A 19,962-nucleotide genomic window follows, 5' to 3' on the forward strand; every position below is an offset into this window, starting at 1 on the left:
CAAACCAAGGATTTGGCCCGGTGACCTTCTGTTCCTGCTTTATTTGTGTTGTTTTGCTGAGCAAACATCGGAACTGGTTTGGCTTTTGTGTTTAGGTCTACCGTCCTGGAGGAACTCAAAAAGAGGACTGTGTAAATGTAACTTACTGACAAAACAATTCTTTCAGCGAAATTCCAAAGCTAAGCCGTATTCCAACACAGGGTTTCTTACTGCACTTCAAATCATATCCATTCCAAATCAACCAGAGAAGAATGACGATATTGTTCAGGGTGGTCAAACCATTACAGTTAAAGTCCTGCTTTTTTTTTCAATTTAAGAATTTGATACACTAAAACATATAAAGGCTTTACTATTTAAAACATTTTTATTTAAAGATAATTTTGTTCTTTTGGTGTTACTGATCCAATTGTAATAGACCAAAAAGGCATCAAGGGTTGAAAAAGAATTGCATGATCAAAACTGCAGTCGTCAAACTGAAGAGAGCAAAATGGAAAACTCCAGCAAACTCTACAACAGAGAAAATCAGTGGGCTTAAATAAAGACACGGTGTGATTAGTAGCATTGAAAACAGGTGAGTTTGATTGGAGCACTAATGAACAGCTGATTGAAAGTACTGAGTAGGGGAGCTGTTGAGCCAGTAACAAGCATGGTTGTAACAGTAAAATGTGTTGGACATCCAATCATGGGCCAAAACTGAATCCAAGAACCGGTATGATAACTATTGATTGATTCCAGCAGAAGGAAGAGTAGTTGTTTCAGGATGGAAACGGTTTTGTCATGGAAGCCGATAACAGACAGGGATGGTGACATCCGGGAGACTGTGTGCTATTTGAACCCCTTTCTTCACAGATGGAGGAAGGCAGCTCCTTATCCGGGAGCTATGGACCCCAAAACTATGCAGGTTCCAGAAGACTGCTGTGGACAACTGATGCTGGCTGCCCTGTTCCAAGCCTATTTTCCATTGCTGGGCAGTGTTTTGCTAGCCACAGCAGCTAATGAATCCTGACACAGACGTTCCGAATGGAGCAGGTCCCAGATCACAGTGTTGGTGAGGCTAGAAGTAATTTAACTGTTCAAGCTTCATTCCAGTTTGATCACTGATAGTCCGGTAACATGAACTCATCTGTACTTCGGTACAAAGAGGCCATGGATCCAATGGTATGAACAATATTACATGAGTGTTGACCCATAAAGGGTTGTTTTAATCACATAGTGCTTACTCCCTTTTACATGAGTTTTGCTTTAATAAGCTAGAGGCAGCTGTAGATACAAAAGACATTTATATGGTTTGTTTTGATTGTAGGATATTTTAAAATGGAAATTATTGCTCTATTGTTGATGTCAAACATCTACGCAGCCCTCCATGTATGGATATATTTTGCATGGAACACACTTGGGTTCAACCAAGTCAGGCAAGCTGCCATTGGTAGTCAATGAAATTTGGCAAAAAGTGACAAGTTTTCTTTGATGTTGATCAAACACCCGAAAAGCACGGCTAACGGGGCAAATGTGTTTTTTCCCCCAAAGCTGACCCGAGGTAAGCTTTGGAGCACAAAGTTGTTAAGCTTTTCTACAGATAGATGTCCAAGGCTTCTGTACTCTGATCCGGTCCAATGAGTCCTCAGCGAAGTGGTCACACAGAAGTATGCTGTCCTGTCTCCCTGTCACACCAGTTTCACGCAGTGCTGCTTTGATGATAAGCTGAGTCATCCAAACTGAAGGCTGCTGTGAAAAACCAAAGCACAGAAATGTACCTGGTGCCAGAATCAAACAGAAAATGTGGTAAGCCATTTCAGAGAGGACAACACAACTAATTAAATAGCGCTATGGTATTCTAGTATTTATTATAAAAAATATTATCAATGTAATAAACTTATATATATATATATATATATATATATATATATATATATAATCAATCATAACTCAACTGATGTCTCAATGAAGGATTGAGTTCATGCATATCAAGAGGAGAAAGATGAATCTCAGGGAAGAGAGAAAAAAAACTAAACAGACTTACAAACAAGATGTAAAAAAAAAAGAAAAAATCCTCTAGCTTGTGTTTATCATTCCAGATGTCTAGCAGAAATCTGTTTATGCTATGATTATGTGGCTTGGAAAACTGAACTACAGGAAAGGAAACCCACACTTATTTTGATTTAGATTAGAATTTAGAAATATGCTAACAATTTGGTATCGTATGTCTGTGACCTCTTTTTGTTTGTGTCTTTTTGTCTTCTTCTGTCTGTTCCCATCTTTCTCTTTTTCAAAAAAAAGCCCACCAAGAAACAACTGGTACACACAACTCACTAAAGTTTAATGTTGTATAAACCCAACAGTTAATTCGGCAAATTACATTAAAGAACAAGATTCCTGATACAAGCAATTGTAATGAGCACCCACCGCAGTTTGATTGGTCTAAATCAATCAAACTACGGTGCCTGCTTTAGCTCCTACTAGTGAGAACAAGAAGTTGTGTCGACATGAAGCTCCCCAACAGAGGGAAGCATTAAGCCCTCTAAAATCTCCTGGTAGTGGACTGAGCTGACAGTGGACTACATCAAACACAACACCAGCACGTGACATGGCTCCCCAAATCATTACTGGGTGTAGAAACACCTTACTGTACATTAAGCAACTTTTATTCTGTGCAAATTAAATGCAAAATATATTTCTATGTGAAAAGAGAACTTTATTCCACTCAACAGTTTGTTGCTGCCTAGGGATGTCCAAATCCCAATTAGAAGGGGACAGTGGTGGGAAGTAACGAAGTACATGTACTTTGTTACTGTACTTAAGTACAATTTTCGTGTATCTGTACTTTACTTAAGTAGATTTAATAATGGGTACTTTATACTTTTACTCCACTACATTTTACAGTAAGTATCTGTACTTTCTACTTCACTACATTTCTACAAAAGTGTCGCGTTACTCGTTACATCCAAGTCGCGTTGAGCTTTTTTTTCCGTTAAAATGTGAAGTTCGGTGTCTTAAGATGGCGCCGTAAAATCCAAGCAATAACGTGACTTACGTGTCTGTTGTCACCCATCGCCTCCAACTTTACTCGCACGTGAAGCTCCCGACATGTGCAGTGGTTTCCTCTGAGCGGGAGAAGATGTCTGTCTAATCGTCAGTTATATAATAGCGCTGCATAAACCATAAGATATGGCGACATGTAAAATCAGCAGCGCTTCGCTTTCACAGACGGTGGGGACTTCGTCCAACTTTTAGCGTCACTTGCATAGGCGTAGGAAGCGGGGGACATGCCTCCCCCTAACCCCCCCCCCAATATTGAAAAGAGTCACATTCGTCCCCCCCAATAATTTCACCTCAGTTGCGAAGAATTTTAAAATCTTCCACTCGCATGCTTTTACAGCGCATTAGCAGAGCGCTTAAATAAGCTAAATTATTTTATTATGAGAGGAGCAGATCAGGCATAGGAGAGCCAGGTGGAGTTTCAGAGTGTGAAGATATAAAAATTATATTAATTAATTATATTAATTATATAAAAATTATATTAATTACATGAGACAATAAGAAAAGTGCTTGAGGAGAGGTTTAAAAATAAATTAGTGAACATTTTTTGCTACAAATAGAGTTGAGATGTATAATAATGTATACATCTGAAAATGAAGTTGTTTAAATTCTCATTCTGTATGATAAAAACATACTTTTTATATTTAGTTCACATTCTGATCCTGTAAATTACTGTAGTGTCTGTTGTAAATCCATGAATCCATGCAGGAACACCAGGTTGCAGAGAGTCAGAGGGAGGCAGAGACAGAAACACATATCTGTAGATATTTTTAATTAAATGTTTGCGGCTAAAAATGACAGGAGAATAAAAACATTTAGGCTTTTTGCCTCAGTGTTTTTTATGGCTCATGTTTGCTAAGTTACTGAATGCAGGGCTGGAAAGTGAGACTGAGTTAACAGTGAAGAGCTAAAGTGTCTGTTAGACTGAAAAGTATCATTTTTATTTATTTTGTAGATCAAACTGTTGCACTGATGTAGAGAGTTGTTTAGATTTTATTTTTGTTGGTCAAACTGCTGTATTGAGTTTAAAACTGCCGAGTCCTATTTTATTATTTGTTTTTTACTTTGGTTTTAGAAAGAAGTAGAACCAGTTCAACTGCAAGTCAATTTATATCAGTGCATTTTGACCAATAATCAAATGTCTTTTGACCAATAAGATATATCAGAATCTGTTAGCCTGTCTGTGCTACCAGAGTATGTAGCTTGCTAGTTGTGAGGCAAATGCTAAAGTGAGTGTTCATCCTGGAATCCTGATTATTGGATTGTAAATAGTAACGTGTTAGAATACTTCTTACTGAAACAAGGGTCAGATTAGAGTAACGCATTACTGATGTGTTGGTGGCATAATTGTTTGACATTTCTGCTCAAAATATTTACTGATCTGTCAGGTTTCCGATATGCGTCGCCCCCAATGACAGACTCGTTCCTACGCCCTTGCCTAGAACACTCTAAAAGGCAATACCTATTCTTACTTAAATTAGGTTTGTATGCTTTACTCAAGTCTCACTAAATTGTTTATTCAACTCAAGTAATGTGAGCAATGTACATGTTTGGCCTGAGAAAAGTACAAGACTACATTATTTTGAGTAAACTGGATTTGACTATTTTTGTCACTGGAGTGAATGCTTCAGCTCAGCGGTGCGCATGCGCAGTAAAATGCGGGAAGCTTCCATTGGAAGAAACAGAGCTTCTTTAAAGGTGAGTTATTCGTCTTTAGTATATTTTCATGTGCCATGTATGCCTTTACTACTCGCATATATGGTTACAGGTTAATTTTTCTTTGAAAAGATGACGCATAAAAGTCTTTGCAGGCTAATATGCTAATGTTAGCATTGGCTCATGGGTCCAACATTAGCTAAAACTGCCACGCCTTTTACTTGAGAGCCTTTAATGTTTTTGTCCATTGTTGTGGAAAAAAAACTTACCAAGCACTGTTCAGGTAAAATCACTCAATCAGGTTTATTTATGAATTATGCACAATACAGAGAGCTTGTAGGACAATCAATCATGAAGCAATTCTGGATGGAAAGCTCTGCCAGGCAGAGACAACACATGAGTCTTTTACACACATTAAAGTTAATTTTAAATTGACTTCTCTTATGTCTAGAAGAATGAATTTCTAAACTCTTAAACATCCTTAGGAGTCAAACAACTAAGAATGATCATAATTAAGCTACCCAATTTCATGTGTTTTCTAGAAAACCCAACAAAACAAAAAAATTACATTAGTGCAGTGAAGGTATAGATAAGTGTCCGTTCAAAACCCAACAAGAAAGCGCAGATTTTCCATCTGGAAAGTAGGTAAAGCGTAGAAGCAGGAACACTGATCGCCTGCTCAGGAGGATTTGTTACCTCCTGTCATAAAAGTATAAATCTTCACTCTCTGCTTCGGTCACTCGACAGTGGACCAGCAATAGTTCTTTGAGTGGAGAGCCTTTCAGAAACATCTAAACTAGCTGTTGCTCTGGACATTGTCCTCTTTGGTGTTAAAAGTTGAAGTACTTGATACTTGGTAGAGTGAAGTTTTGCTGCTCACGCTGTTGCTCTGTTGTTTCAGATTTAAAGTCGTGATATAGATGGACGTTACAGACAAGTCGTCCTTCACAGTGGTTGGTGTGGATTCATGTTGTTCCTTCCTTCTCGCCCCTCTCCCCCACTCGGTCTCGGCGTTGCTGAAGCCAAATCCTCCCCCGTCTCTTTCCTCTGGCTTCCTGTCAGTCCAACTGGTTCTGGTGTTGGATCTTTGGGTTGTCCAGATCGTCCCTCAGGAAATGTCCATGTTGTCCACAGATGAAACAAGCGTCAACAGTTCAGAGTCGTCTTCTCTCACAGCTCTGAAGCATGTTTAGCTTTTCTTCCTCTACGCTGATACTGGACAGCAGACCAGTGGAGGTTGTTAAAGCTCAGTCTCACACAGTTTTCAGTCCAAATGCCCAACAGGAGACTGACAGTTGTCCCCTGGAGGTGACGGAGGTCTTTTCTGTCTTCTTGATCCTCCAGATCTCCTCGATCATTTTCATCGGCTGGTTTTGTAGGAGGGACATCATCTGGTCCATGGGAGGACAGATGGGAGGAGTTGAGGTCGGAGGTCAGATGCACCGCGCGAGGCTCAGACAGAGAGAAAGAGAAAAAGCAAATAGAAATCAATTAGGGTTTGTTTTGTCATTTTCCTTGTTGTTTTCTATACATATATATTTATGAATCTTATTTTAACCTTTTACGTGATCATATAGTTTTAGTCATTTATTATTCATCCAGTATTATGGCTCCTGTTTGTGGAACAGTTTGTTATTTCCAATAAAGGTCTTTAGGATTCCAAAAAGGTTTGGTTCCCTCAATTTAGAAAACTCAAGGAATCACCTGCCTTATTTACCTTCCCTATGACTTGTGTTTAGTCAGAATGCTTGATTTGGGGTGGAGCCCTCCATGCATGGTCAGTAGTTTCCGAGTGTCTTAACATCGGTGGCCTTCATCTCCTCCTTTGGCCAGCTGATTATTCCTGCAGGGTCTCTGATTACTCTGGTGAGTAGCTGTTTATCGCACGGATCTTGTTCTTGCCATTAAGCTGGCTTCTCAGGACTTGCCTTATTCGTTGGAGGTACGAGGGGGTGCCCAAAAGTTTCCAGAATGACGCTGCTGCACGCGCAGTTTTTGTAGTACACGATTCTGCCTCTAGTTATTTGTTCAACCACGCCTTCTCAATCAGTGTGCCAAGCAGCGTTGATGTGGAAGGTTTCATCTACCCACAGTAAATTTTCTTGTAAGAGCTGTTTTGTCCAGCCGTCGTTTTTCTTCATGGAGAAGTTCTATGAGCAGCGCGCGGTTGAAGCTTTGCTTCCTGCTCGGGAAAAAAGGATTGGAAACCGTTCAAATGTTGAAGACCGCTTACAAGGATGACGCTATGTGTCAAGCTCACAGGTTGATGATCAACCGGAAAAAACCGGTTGATCATCAATTGACAATTCACCATTTTTAAAGCGGGTGAATCACGAGTAAACTTGAGCTTGACACATAGCGTCATCCTTGTAAGCGGTCTTTAACATTTGAACGGTTTCCGATGCTTTTTTCCTGAGCAGGAAGCAAAGCTTCAGCCACGCGAACTTCTCCATGAAGAAAAACTTCACCCACATGGCATTTATTGTGCAAACCAGAGCTTTCAGTGGAAAAACAAAAGTTCCAGGTCCTTTTAATGCCGTACAAATATGAGACAGAAACATGGATTATATCTTTATATAGACCTGACTATTGATTTATAGATTAATAGTTTTACTGGACAGAAATTACAAAGAACAAATCTGGTTCTTAATCAAATCCTAATGAGTCAAATTGAAAGTGTCATGGAATCATCAGCCTCATGACATTAACACTGACATGAAAATTAATATTGAAGAAATAAATATATCAAAGCTAATTAAAAACATAAATAAGTGATCAGTTCTTTACTGTTATGGTCTGTAAGATATATTTATTCTCAGTACTAGATGTGGTCTCAACAAACCCATGACATTTCAACAATATTTTACCTTTATCTGGAAATAGTGTCTGTTTATTCTTGCCATACAGTCCTCTGTATTAATTATTGCTCGAAAGGTCTTGCCATACCAGTTTATTCCTCTGTATTTACTTTAGTTTCTTAGTTAATTCTTGCATTTTGTTCTTCATTCATTTCCATTTAGTTGCCTTTGATTAGTATTATCCTCTCTTGATTTATTGCTATGTCCACTTTAGTTTCTTTCCTGTTGCTAGATTTATTTTATCATTTATTGACGCTCACCGTCAGTAATTTTTACTCATCACCTGCTGCGCCGTCTAATCGTCATGTGTTTCACATCATGTGTTGATTTTTTTCAATATTCAGTGTCGGATTCTCTGTTTTTATGCCATAATTCACATCTAGTTCGTCGTTCCGTTTTATGTCCCGCTTCTCCTGTTTCAGAGTTTTGCGCAATGTGCGCGTCTTTTTTTTAAGCCCACAAGGTGCTCGGCGGTCGGGAAGATTATCGATGGGGAAAAGCGATGCAGCACATATAGGCTATACTGCATTCTGATTATTGAAATTTAAAAGTGCTGTGTTGTTCTATCACACCAGTTTCATACCGGACCACTTACAGCACCAATGTTAACGCTATAAAATGAACGCCCCTCTATCATGGTATCACCCATGGAGGGATTTCTTGATTTATTTATTTAAATGGGTTCATTTTTCAGAGGGATACACAGCGAGGGTATCGTGATTTTAGCTACCAGTAGAAGAAGAACGGAGCTGCGCCAAGAAGCTAACAGAAGCTACAAATACTGAATAGAAGAAGAGCTGCCATCAATACAGCTGCAGCCAAGCATGGTTTAATGTTACACAATACAGTTTTACCAAGTTGCTCAAAGTCTAAACTGGCATTGTTGTGCATTTAAGGTGTGAAGTTAACCTTCGACTAAACGCCCCCTCAAGCATCCCAGCGCCCCCCTTTTGAAAAAATGTCCGCCAGCGCCCCCTGCCGTCCTCTGAACGCCCCCTGGGAACCGCTAGAATAGAAGAAGAGCTGCCATCAATACAGCTGCAGCCAAGAATGGTTTAATGTTACACAATACAGTTTTACTAAGTTGCTCAAAGTCTAAACTGGCATTGTTGTGCATTTAAGGTGTAAAGTTTACCTTCGACTAAACGCCCCCCAGCGCCCCCCTTTTGAAAAAATGTCCGCCAGCGCCCCCTGCCGTCCTCTGAACGCCCCCTGGGGGGCGGCAACGCCCACGTTGAGAACCGCTAACCTAGAGGCAGTATCGTGTACTACGAAAACTGCGCGTGCAGCAGCATCATTCTGGAAACTTTTGGGTACCCCCTCATATTTGGCTGTGGCCCCTTTCCTTGTGACCTCATTCAGGTTGCCATTTGCTTGTGGTATTCCCAGGTACTTGTAACTGTCCTCACTGTCTGCTATTGTTCCTTCTGGGAGTGAGACCCCTTCTGTGTGGATGACGTTCCCTCCATCCGCCACAGTTCTCTAGTCCGAATGACATCCCAATGTCAGTGCTGTAGGTCCTGGTGGTGCGGATCAGTGAGTCGATGTCTCGCTCGCTCTTGGCGTACAGCTTGATGCCATCCATGTAGAGGAGGAGACTTTTGGTGGCTGCATTCTTGAGTCGGTATCCGTGGCCAGTCTGGTTGAAGTTTGGAGCCATCCCGTTCTTCCAAACAGCGATGGTGCTCAGAGGGGCTTTCCTCCCTCATTGCTCCTTCCCACCTGCCTCACCCGGAGAGCCAGGCCGCTGCTGCTGGGGCCTCTGTCCGTGGAGCGCCGGCTCCTTCGTCCAAAGAGGCGCAGGCGATTCTTCTTTGTGCCTGTGTCCTTGAGCTACAGGCGCACCACCTGTAGCTCTGTATGTTCTTTTTTTTTTGCCACCATTCGGATCACAGAAACGTGGGTGGGCATCTGCCTGCGCCTGCTTACCAGCAGGTTTCTGGAGGTCCATATGGTGGCTAGGGTGAGCCACATCTCCATGAGGCCCTTTTTTATGTTTTCCGGTGGCTCACCCCGTGCAGCACTAGCTGCGTGTCGAGGACCTCCCTTACTGGCAAGTATGGGAATTGCAAGGAGCCGGCCTTTGCCCACAGGTCCACAGCAGCGCTACACTCCCACAGAAGGTGCCTAACCGACTCCGGGTCGGGGGCAGATGTCGCGGGAGTGCATGACGGCTCTGACCGGGAGGATCCCATGAGTCACCATCCTGGAGTCTGTTTGGAAGGACGGGATGGCTCACGTTGGTGATTTGGCTGAGGGGATTCAGACCTATGCAGAACAGCAGTGGGGGCAGAGAGTTTCCTGGAAAGAATTATGATTCTTTCCAGAGTTTTTGATTTCTGCCCCATTTGATTAACACTTGTGCAAGTGGTTTGCAGTTGCAGGTTTTTTTAATTTATTTATTTATTTATTTTTTAATATATATACTGCAAACTGCACAATTGGTTTGCAGTTGCAGTTTTTTATCCATCCATCCATTTTCTTACACCCTTGTCCCTTAGTGGGGTTTGGAAGGGTTGCTGGTGCCTATCTCCAGCTAACATTCTGGGCGAGAGGCGGGATACACCCTGGACAGGTCGCCAGTCTGTCGCAGGGCAGTTTTTTATTTATTCCATCCATCCATCCATTTTCTTTACACCCTTGTCCCTAAGTGGGGTTGGGAGGGTTGCTGGTGCCTATCTCCAGCTAACGTTCCTGGCGAGAGGCGGGGTACACCCTGGACAGGTCGCCAATCTGTCTCAGGGATGTTTTTTATTTATTTATTTATTTATTTATTTTTTTGAATATATACTGCAAACCACTTGCACAATTGGTTTGCAGTTGCAGTTTTGTTTTTTTATTTTATTTTTTATTTATATATAATGCAAACTGCAAACCACTTGCACAAGTGTCCACTGCTGTTCTGCATCTGAACCCCCTCAGCCAAATCACCAACAAGACTGGCTACGGATACCGACTCAAGAATGGGGCCACCATTAATGTTACCCTAACCCTCCTCTACATGGATGACATTAAGCTGTACGCCAACAGCAAGCGAGACATCAACTCACTAATACACACCACCAGGATCTCCAGCACTGACATTGGGATGTTATTCGGACTAGAGAAGTGTGGTCGGATGGAGGGAAGGTCGTCCACACAGAAGGGGTCTCACTCCCAGAAGGAACAATAGCAGACATTGAGGACAGTTACAAGTACCTGGGAATACCACAAGCAAATGGCAACCTCGATGAGGTCACAAGGAAAGTAGTCACAGCCAAATACCTCCAACGAATAAGGCAAGTCCTGAGAAGCCAGCTCAATGGCAAGAACAAGATCAGTGCAATAAACAGCTACGCCTTACCAGTAATCAGAGATCCTGCAGGAATATTAAAACTGTATAATTCATGTTTAAGGTCAGAAATCAGCAACTTCCACCCAATATACAGAAAATGTTTTGTGACAGAGAGGGAAGTTATAATTTAAGAGGTGATGGACATTTTAAAAAACAATGTATTAGAACAACCATGCAGAGTTTTTGTTTATCGGTGCGTGGATGAATGGATTGAATGATGAGTTCAAAAAAGTTTTTGAACTGAAAGTTTTTGAAAGCTGGTTTTTTAAACCAGCTTAAAAAACTGATTAAAAAGAAGCTTATTGCAAAATGTTCTATAAGATGACTGTTTTAAAGTCTGTAAATACTATTGATGATATAAATACTTTTTAAATAATGAGACATCTTTAAATGTCATGTAAAATGGAAACAAGTTGTCTCGTTTTGATGTTTTGACAGTTAATTGATTATAAATTGATAAGTATGAAAGGGGCAGGACATTATAAGATATTACATCTTCTGCTCCTTTTCAAACAGAAAATATAAAATTTGCATGTCACTTGGGCATAATTTGTTTTACCTCTTATTTCTCTAGTCTGTTTCATTCTATTTTATTTTTTGCTTTCTTGATTGTCTTTTCTGTCTGTTATAAATAAAAATAAATACATAAATAAATAATTAGCTGGCCAAAGGAGGAGATGAACACCCCGGATGTTAATACTCAGAACCTACTAACCATGCATGGAGGGTCCCACCCCAAATCCAGCACCCTGAGACTAGCCACAAGGAAAGAGGCAGAGGACTAGTGAGTATGAGAGCCACTGTCCAGGATGAAACATCCAAGATCCATAAATACACCAAGAACAAGATCTCAACAGGCAATGTGCTCAATAAATGTCTCATACAATGGGGAACAGAGGATGAGGTGCTGGAGGTACCATCATGGGAGGACAAGCTCCTACATGGGATGTACCACAGACAAATAAATGAAGTGGCTGATATCAGGAAATCCTACCAATGGCTGGAAAAAGCTGGACTCAATAAAGCACAGAGGCTCTCATCCTGGCTGCACCGGAACAAGCCCTAAACACCAGAGCAATAGAGGCTCAGATCTACCGAACCCGACAAGACCAGAGGTGTAGGTTGTGCAAGGAGGCCCCTGAGACAGTCCAGCACCTAACAGCAGGGTGCAAAATGCTAGCAGGGAAAGCATACATGGAATGACATAACCAAGTGGCAGGCATAGTGTACAGGAACATCTGCAGACTGGAAGATCAAAGTGGGGAACACCCCCAAAGGTGGTGGAGAATAACCGCGCTAAGATCCTGTGGGACTTCCAGATCCAGACAGACAAAATGGTAATGGCGAACCAACCGGACATTGTGGTGGTGGATAAACAACAGAGGAAAGCCGTTGTGGTGGATGTGGCAGTACCAAGTGACTACAACATCAGGAAAAAGGAGCACGAGAAACACCAGGGCCTCAGAGAGGAACTGGAAAAGGCCTGGAAGGTGAAAACCACAGTACCATACCATCCCATACCAACTTTATTTATGAAGCACTTTATACACCAATAAATTGATTAAAAACAGAAGAAAACTGACCAGCAGTAGAAGGGTTAAGAACACGATAGAACCGAGCTGCAGTGCATGCTTTAGCTTTAGCACAGGACAGCGTTATCTCAAATAAAACAGGCATATGGTCTGAAAATAATGAGTCACCAATCACTAAATTACAAACTGGTAGACCATAAGATAAAACCAGATCAAAACTGTGACCATACTCATGGATAGCACCAGTCAGACTACACAAAATTAAAAGAATTGGTTACATTAAGAAATGACTGAGCCATAGGTGAAGTAGGACGACAGACAAGAATATTAAAATCACCAACAATGAGAACTCAGTCATACCTTGGCATAATATCAGCCAGGAAATCAGAAAAGTCATTTATAAAGTTTTTGTTGTACTTCGGTGGCCGATAGACCGCTGCACACAGCACAGTGTGAGAGCTGCCAAGTTCAAATAGGCTGATTTCAAAGCTACTAAACGAGGCCAGAGCCAACTGTTTACAAGTAAAACTGCTTTTAAAAACAGTCACTATACCTCCACTGGACCCTGACATCCTTGGAGCATTAAAATAGCCGCAGTACCGTGGTACAAGTTCATTAAAAATGCTGGAGTCATCAAACCACTTGTCCATGATTCTGTTAATAAAACATCCAATCAATAAGAGGAAAAGAAATTCCTAATGACGAAAGTTTTATTTGTCAGCGACCTGGCATTTACCAAACTGATCCTGGCAGAAATCGGCGGGTCTACACCATCAGGTGGCATCCGGTGCTCCCGGCAAAGAGGCCGCAGGTTGCTAGGATTCACCCTGCGTCTACAGGGCCGAGGAGCGCAGGGACCTGTGGTAGTCTAGCCTGTGGTCATTGGGGCCCTCGTGGCAGTCATCCCCAAACTGGAGCAGTGGCTAAAACAGATCCCAGGAACAGCATCAGCCATCTCAGTCCAGAAATGTCAGGTTCTAGGCACAGCCAAGATACTGTGCAGAACCCTCAAGCTCCCAGGCCTCTGGTAGAGGACCCAAGCTCAGAGGATGAAAGAGTCCACCTGTGGAAGGGTGAGAAGGGAATTTATATAAATATGAATAAATATATATACACATTGTCTGAGTATCTCTAAGTAGGTTTGATTTTAACTAGCGTTTCACCTAGCAGTAAACTACATTATTTTTTTCGTATGTGCACAACTATCAAACGTTTCCCAAATACAATGTGACCCCAACACTGAAACTGTGAGTTTCTGTAACAGTATATGTTGAGTAACTGAGGGAAATAACATAAACATACAATATTTAGGGCTCTCTAACAAGCACCATGATGTGCAGAAGTGCTTACATCCCATAACTATTTCTAGCATTTGCAATGCTGCAGCCACAAATTCCAAGATATTTTACAACAAAGATGATTACTTCAGATCAACACAAAGTGCTGCATAACTGTAAAGTGTAAAGAAAATAATTTGCAAACTTTCTACCTTTCTGATAACATTTTAAAACTTAGAAATCTGACTCGTTATCAAATTTCTGGGCCTCGTCAGAGAACTTAGGAACAGGAAATTTAACAAGGCAAGTGATATCAGATCTGAACCTGTCTGAACAATATCAGATGATAAATAAGGTGCTCACAGAAAGGAACATTTTAAGTCTGCTTGTAATAGAATTCCTTTAACTCAAGAATTAAAGCCAGTTCTAGGAGTTTAAGATAAATGGTGTTTTTTTTTCTCATTTCTGCCTTTGCAATGATTCTGCTTAAACATCTCTTTCTGTAAATATTTCTGTCTTTGTTCTGTAGCCTATACTTGGTATCACAAAACATTAGGCAATATCAAGATCGAATAATGGTAATATTAGCCTAAATGCAGCAAGTGGCATGTGGGCTATAACTAGCATGTTGTCTTACATTGACTTCCTCCATTCAGTGTGCTAAACATGGTTAATAAATAAATAAAATAGCTAAAAAGCTTATTTTAGGAAAAAGCCTACTTTTAATGTGGGCAATAGTTACATTAGAAATGTTTGTGCTCTGCTTTTTGTTCACTTCGTGGCACTTGGTTACCAGTAAACACACTCATCTCTTAGCAACAGATTAGCAACAAAAAATTGTTATTGTTCAAAAAACATAGGATTTCTTCTGCTCTCTCTCAGACGTTTACTTTATGGAACTTTGTGGAACTTGGTTACCAGAAAACGCGATCATCTCTAAGCAACAGATTAACAGCGTAGCAACAAAAAATTCTTATTGATAAAAAAAATAATGTTTCTCCCGCTCTTTTGAAATACCACTTATTTTACACTAACAAGAATTGTGCAGTTGGTCAATTTTGCAGAAAAGTTATTTTTTTGTCATTAATGGCAAATAGGCTATATTAAACACACATTCAACACAAAAGTAAAAATCTCGATTTATACTTCGTGGCAGTGCGTTACCAGAAAAAACCCCGCTTATCTCTTAAAACCAAATTAATAACAAGTAGTTTATAAAACAAAAGCTCTTTTGAAATAACGCTTACCTGATTAGATACAAGACATTTACCGTTGGCAAATTACGCTAAAGTAAATATCTGAAGTTCACTTCGTGGCTCTTGGTTACCAGTAAACACACTCATCTCTTAGCAACAGATTAGCAACAAAAAATTGTTATTGTTCAAAAACCATAGGATTTCTTCTGCTGTCTCTCAGAAGTTTACTTTATGGAACTTTGTGGAACTTGGTTACCAGAAAACGCGATCATCTCTTAGCAACAGATTAACAGCGTAGCAACAAAAAATTCTTATTGATAAAAAAATTATAATGTTTCTCCCGCTCTTTTGAAATACCACTTATTTTACACTAACAAGAATTGTGCAGTTGGTCAATTTTGCAGAAAAGTTTTTTTTTTGTCACTAATGGCAAATAGGCTATATTAAACACACATTCAACACAAAAGTAAAAATCTCGATTTATACTTCGTGGCAGTTCGTTACCAGAAAAAACCCGCTTATCTCTTAAAACCAAATTAATAACAAGTAGTTTATAAAACAAAAGCTCTTTTGAAATAACGCTTACCTGATTAGATACAAGACATTTACCGTTGGCAAATTACGCTAAAGTAAATATCTGAAGTTCACTTCGTGGCTCTTGGTTACCAGTAAACACACTCATCTCTTAGCAACAGATTAGCAACAAAAAATTGTTATTGTTCAAAAAACAGGATTTCTTCTGCTGTCTCTCAGACGTTTACTTTATGGAACTTTGTGGAACTTGGTTACCAGAAAACGCGATCATCTCTTAGCAACAGATTAACAGCGTAGCAACAAAAAATTCTTATTGATAATAAATTATAATGTTTCTCCCGCTCTTTTGAAATACCACTTATTTTACACTAACAAGAATTGTGCAGTTGGTCAATTTTGCAGAAAAGTATTTTTTTTTGTCATTAATGGCAAATAGGCTATATTAAACACACATTCAACACAAAAGTAAAAATCTCGATTTATACTTCGTGGCAGTTCGTTACCAGAAAAAACCCCGCTTATCTCTTAAAACCAAATTAATAACAAGTAGTTTATAAAACAAAAGCTCTTTCGAAATAACGCTTACCTGATTAGATACAAGACATTTACCGTTGGCAAATTACGCTAAAGTAAATATCTGAAGTTCACTTCGTGGCTCTTGGTTACCAGTAAACACACTCATCTCTTAGCAACAGATTAGCAACAAAAAATTGTTATTGTTCAAAAACCATAGGATTTCTTCTGCTGTCTCTCAGAAGTTTACTTTTATAATGTTTCTCCCGCTCTTTTGACATACCACTTATTTTACAGAGAGCAAGGAAAAGCCAAAAACTGGACACATTTTGTTCGTCGTCTTGGAGATGAAGCGGAGTTTTTTGTTGGCAGCGATTCAGACCCGCCAAAACTGCCAGCCCAGCCAGGGAGCCAGGATAGTTACAGGTAGCAACTCTAATGTTAATCACAATGTGTGAGTTAACTGATTATAAACTGTACCAGCCCCAAGGTTTATAGTTAAGGTTTACATTGGAGCCGCCTGGGAGAGCGGCGCGCGTGATCCGCACCGAGTTGCAAAGATCCAGAGATGCACGAGGCGCTGCGACACGCTGCGCATGCGGCGACGTCAGCTCGTGCCGCTGCGTGTCCGCTTCAACGCGCACAATGAACCGAGCTACGTGCTCATGATAAATTAAAACAAATTCAATAATTTCCATTAGCATGATTTATCACTTCTCTTTTTATTTCTCTTTCTTTCTACAAAAAACTGTATGATAAAAGCTTTCAGGTTGGTGCTTTGGTCTCAGCTAAACCTTTTTTTGAAGGAACATTTTATTTACAAAGACTTCAAAATTCATTTTATTTTTGTCATTTTGTTTATTTATTTTGGATATTTGAAATGCCTTCCAGTTGCAGTGTTAAATGCTCATTATAATTTAAAGTTTACTGATCTTTCAGATTGTGTTCTTGCATTATAATTTTCCCATTAACATTTATTACTTAAAAATGGTCTAAAAACAACAATAATATTGTTTATCAAAAATCAAAATTTGTTATTGTGACAAGTCTACACACATATGATTTATAGTGTAGTTAGTTTATTGCCATGGATGGCATAGTTACTTTGAAAGAGTAATTTGATCACTCAATGAAAAATTCATCCATCAGGTATAAAATGTGCCTCTCTTTTCCCTCCATCGTTTACGTTTGTGTCGCTGTTATGAAACCTATTTCCCCAAGGAAAAAGAAGAAAGCAACAATATGTGTTTTCTGAAAATAATCACAAATACATAAATCTTTCAGATCAATTTGAGAAGCAATTTTAATAGGTAAAACTAAATTTTTTGTGTCACGTAGCGCGAGGTGCTGGTCTTGACTTGGTCTTCTTGGGTAGGTCGTCTTGACAACAATTCTGCTATGTGGCTCCTTAGTTCCATGTCCTCTCCCACCCACCTTCTTTCCATCCCCTTTCTGTTGGATTTCTTTCAAAATAAATGCCACCAGTGGCAAAAAAAAGTGAAGTTCATGCTATGTTAGGACAGGAGACCAGATGTTTCTATCCCTGAAATTATGATGCATAGAATCACATATCTAAGTCTAAACTATGTTACAGAGAGTAAACATAATAAGAACATGTTTTATCTGTGACATTGTTCATTAAATGGCACATTTCTAATGTATTAAAATTAAATACGATCGGTACACTTAATGATATTAGTGATTAGGTAATCCATTCAGCAAGTACTTTTACTTTTAATACTTAAGTGTTTTTAAAAGCCAGTACTTTTTTACTTTTACTTAAGTACAAATGTTAATGTGGTAGTTTTACTTTTACTTGAGTACATTTTTGTCTGTGTATTTGTACTTTTACTTAAGTACATTTTTTGAGTACTTTCTCCACCACTGGAAGGGGATCCATTTTTATCAGTCCTCTGGTAGTCATCTTCACATCATTTTCTTTTCTTTTATGATTGGTCTGGGTGGGGTGTAAATTCAGGGTGAGCTAAAACAACAAAGGTCTATTTGAAATGCCATACCACAACAAAAACAGAAAAAAATAAGTTATAAGTTAAAAGACAGTTCATCCCTACAAACTTTACAAAGTGATTTTCACAAAAACTCCACTTGTGGGCTACAGCAGCGACATCCAATCCTCTTGAGCCCAGTTATAATTCAGACATTATCTCTGGTTCGGGAGTGGTTTATCACCAGGATGGCTTCAATTAAAGCTCATATTACCTGCACAACCATTTTTCCATGTATTTCCCTTTCACTGAACCTTTTTTGTTTTTATGCTTAGACTAATCCCTTTGTGATCTTTCTAGCAATGACATTTTGCATTTTGTGACTTACCCTCCTTGTTGAGGGTGTCATAACTTTCAAGTCAGTCGTCAAAGTAATACCTTTGCCAAACACTTCTGTATTTTGTTTTTCCATTTGTCACATTCAAATTTTCTGAGAATCACATTTGGCGTTTTCATTAGCTGGAAGCCAAGATCATCATAATTAAATGAAAAACAAAGACTTGAAATGTAGTCCTCCTGTGTGCAATAGAGCTTTACAGCCTAAGTTTCAGTTTTTAAATTGAATTAGTGAAACACAAACTTTCTGATGATAGTCTAATATAGTGATATGCACTTGTCACTTCTGACATAAAATGAATGAGAGATATTAGGGAGACTTGGATTCCCTAGTTTAGCAGTTTAGCTAATATGTCCACCTCCAGTAAACAGGACACATTAGGTGGATGGATTTACATCTGAATCCCAACAGAAAAAAGAGAAAAATAAGTTCATAGACTGAAACAAAAATATTCATCATACTATAGCTAGTGAATAAAACCTCTTGAAGCATTATACACAATTTGCATGCCATTCCATGGCACAATTGGAAGCATATTGTGATAATATAAAAGGCATAATAGGAAATAAAATGCTGTTGGAGAAAAAAAAAAAAGTTTACCCGAGATGTGTCCTAATAAACTACACCACTAAGTGTGTTTTCTCACCAGTGTCACATAAATAATAGAAACCCTTTCCAAGGACCACCACAGAGACCAGAAGCCTGTCAATTACATCAGAGACCAGAGAGCAGAAGATTCTAAATTAGTCCTTTTCTGGGAAAGACTCTACTCCAATATGCAGTTTTGTTCCTAAATGCACACTTAGGATGTTATAAATATTAAACAATCAGAGAGTGTGATCAAAATACTCATGATCATTTTATTAATGTGCTGTGAAAAGCCCAGAACAAGGAAGGAATTATCTACGCTTGGCTGATTGACAGACCAAAGTTATCGCTCATGATTTTCTCCCACTGATCCGGTACGTCTCCGGGACTGTACGTATATATCTGCAAAACTGGCAGAGACATCACTCGCTTTCTTCTCCATTCTTGATACTTGTGATGAAGTGGTGGGTGTGATAGAAAATCTCTCTCATCCCTTTCCCTGCAGTTAAGATGGCAACCAGACGAGCAGGAAGAGAAAGCGGCATGCCATGGCGGCTTCCATCACTTATCCGCCACTCATCCATGATTGAAAGGCATCTGCAAGCCTGAAGGATTGCAACATTTATATCATGCCCCTTAAAAAAATCAAAAGGGAAGTATCGGATTCAGTTAATATTGACAGAAAACTAAAGAGAACGAGAAAGTCTAAATAAAGTGTAAGTTGGTTTCCTCTTGGGTAAAGCTTCGACTTTTTGTCTTTCGTTTTTCCTTAGTTCCTGCACTAATCTTTTGGATGGATTCAGCTATATTCTTACAGTATGTGAGACAACATAAACGGAGAGTATCCAGGGATTTGGAGGCACTATTAAGGAGACAAAATGATCTATCAAAGCAGCTGTTGGGAAAGGAAGCGGGAAGTAAGGATGATGTGAGAGAAAAAGCTATTTTAGTAGAAACGCAGCATCTCTTTCTCCTCTTCCTCTTTTTTCATCTTTTTCCAAGCCTCCTTCGCTCTCTTGATCTGACAACCCAACTGTGATGACCTTGTTGTGTGTTTTCTTGCTCTACTTAGTCTTGCTTACATTAACACGAATA

The 19,962-nt window shown here is 39.6% G+C and overlaps 2 long non-coding RNA genes across 2 annotated transcripts; one reads left to right on the top strand and one right to left on the bottom strand.

The window, feature by feature from the left end:
- Positions 1 to 277: 277 nt before the first annotated feature.
- LOC145549387 (uncharacterized) lies at positions 278 to 19,603 on the top strand. Its single transcript, XR_014085338.1, has 2 exons — positions 278 to 1,060; positions 19,373 to 19,603. It is a non-coding gene; the product is annotated as an uncharacterized LOC145549387 (long non-coding RNA).
- LOC145549386 (uncharacterized) lies at positions 13,109 to 17,595 on the bottom strand. Its single transcript, XR_014085337.1, has 2 exons — positions 14,941 to 17,595; positions 13,109 to 13,479 (listed from the first exon to the last, which is right to left on the bottom strand). It is a non-coding gene; the product is annotated as an uncharacterized LOC145549386 (long non-coding RNA).
- Positions 19,604 to 19,962: the final 359 nt, after the last annotated feature.

The sequence above is a fragment of the Poecilia reticulata genome, chromosome 20, assembly GCF_904066995.2.
Source record: "Poecilia reticulata chromosome 20, P_reticulata-male-v2, whole genome shotgun sequence".
NCBI lineage: Eukaryota > Metazoa > Chordata > Actinopteri > Cyprinodontiformes > Poeciliidae > Poecilia > Poecilia reticulata.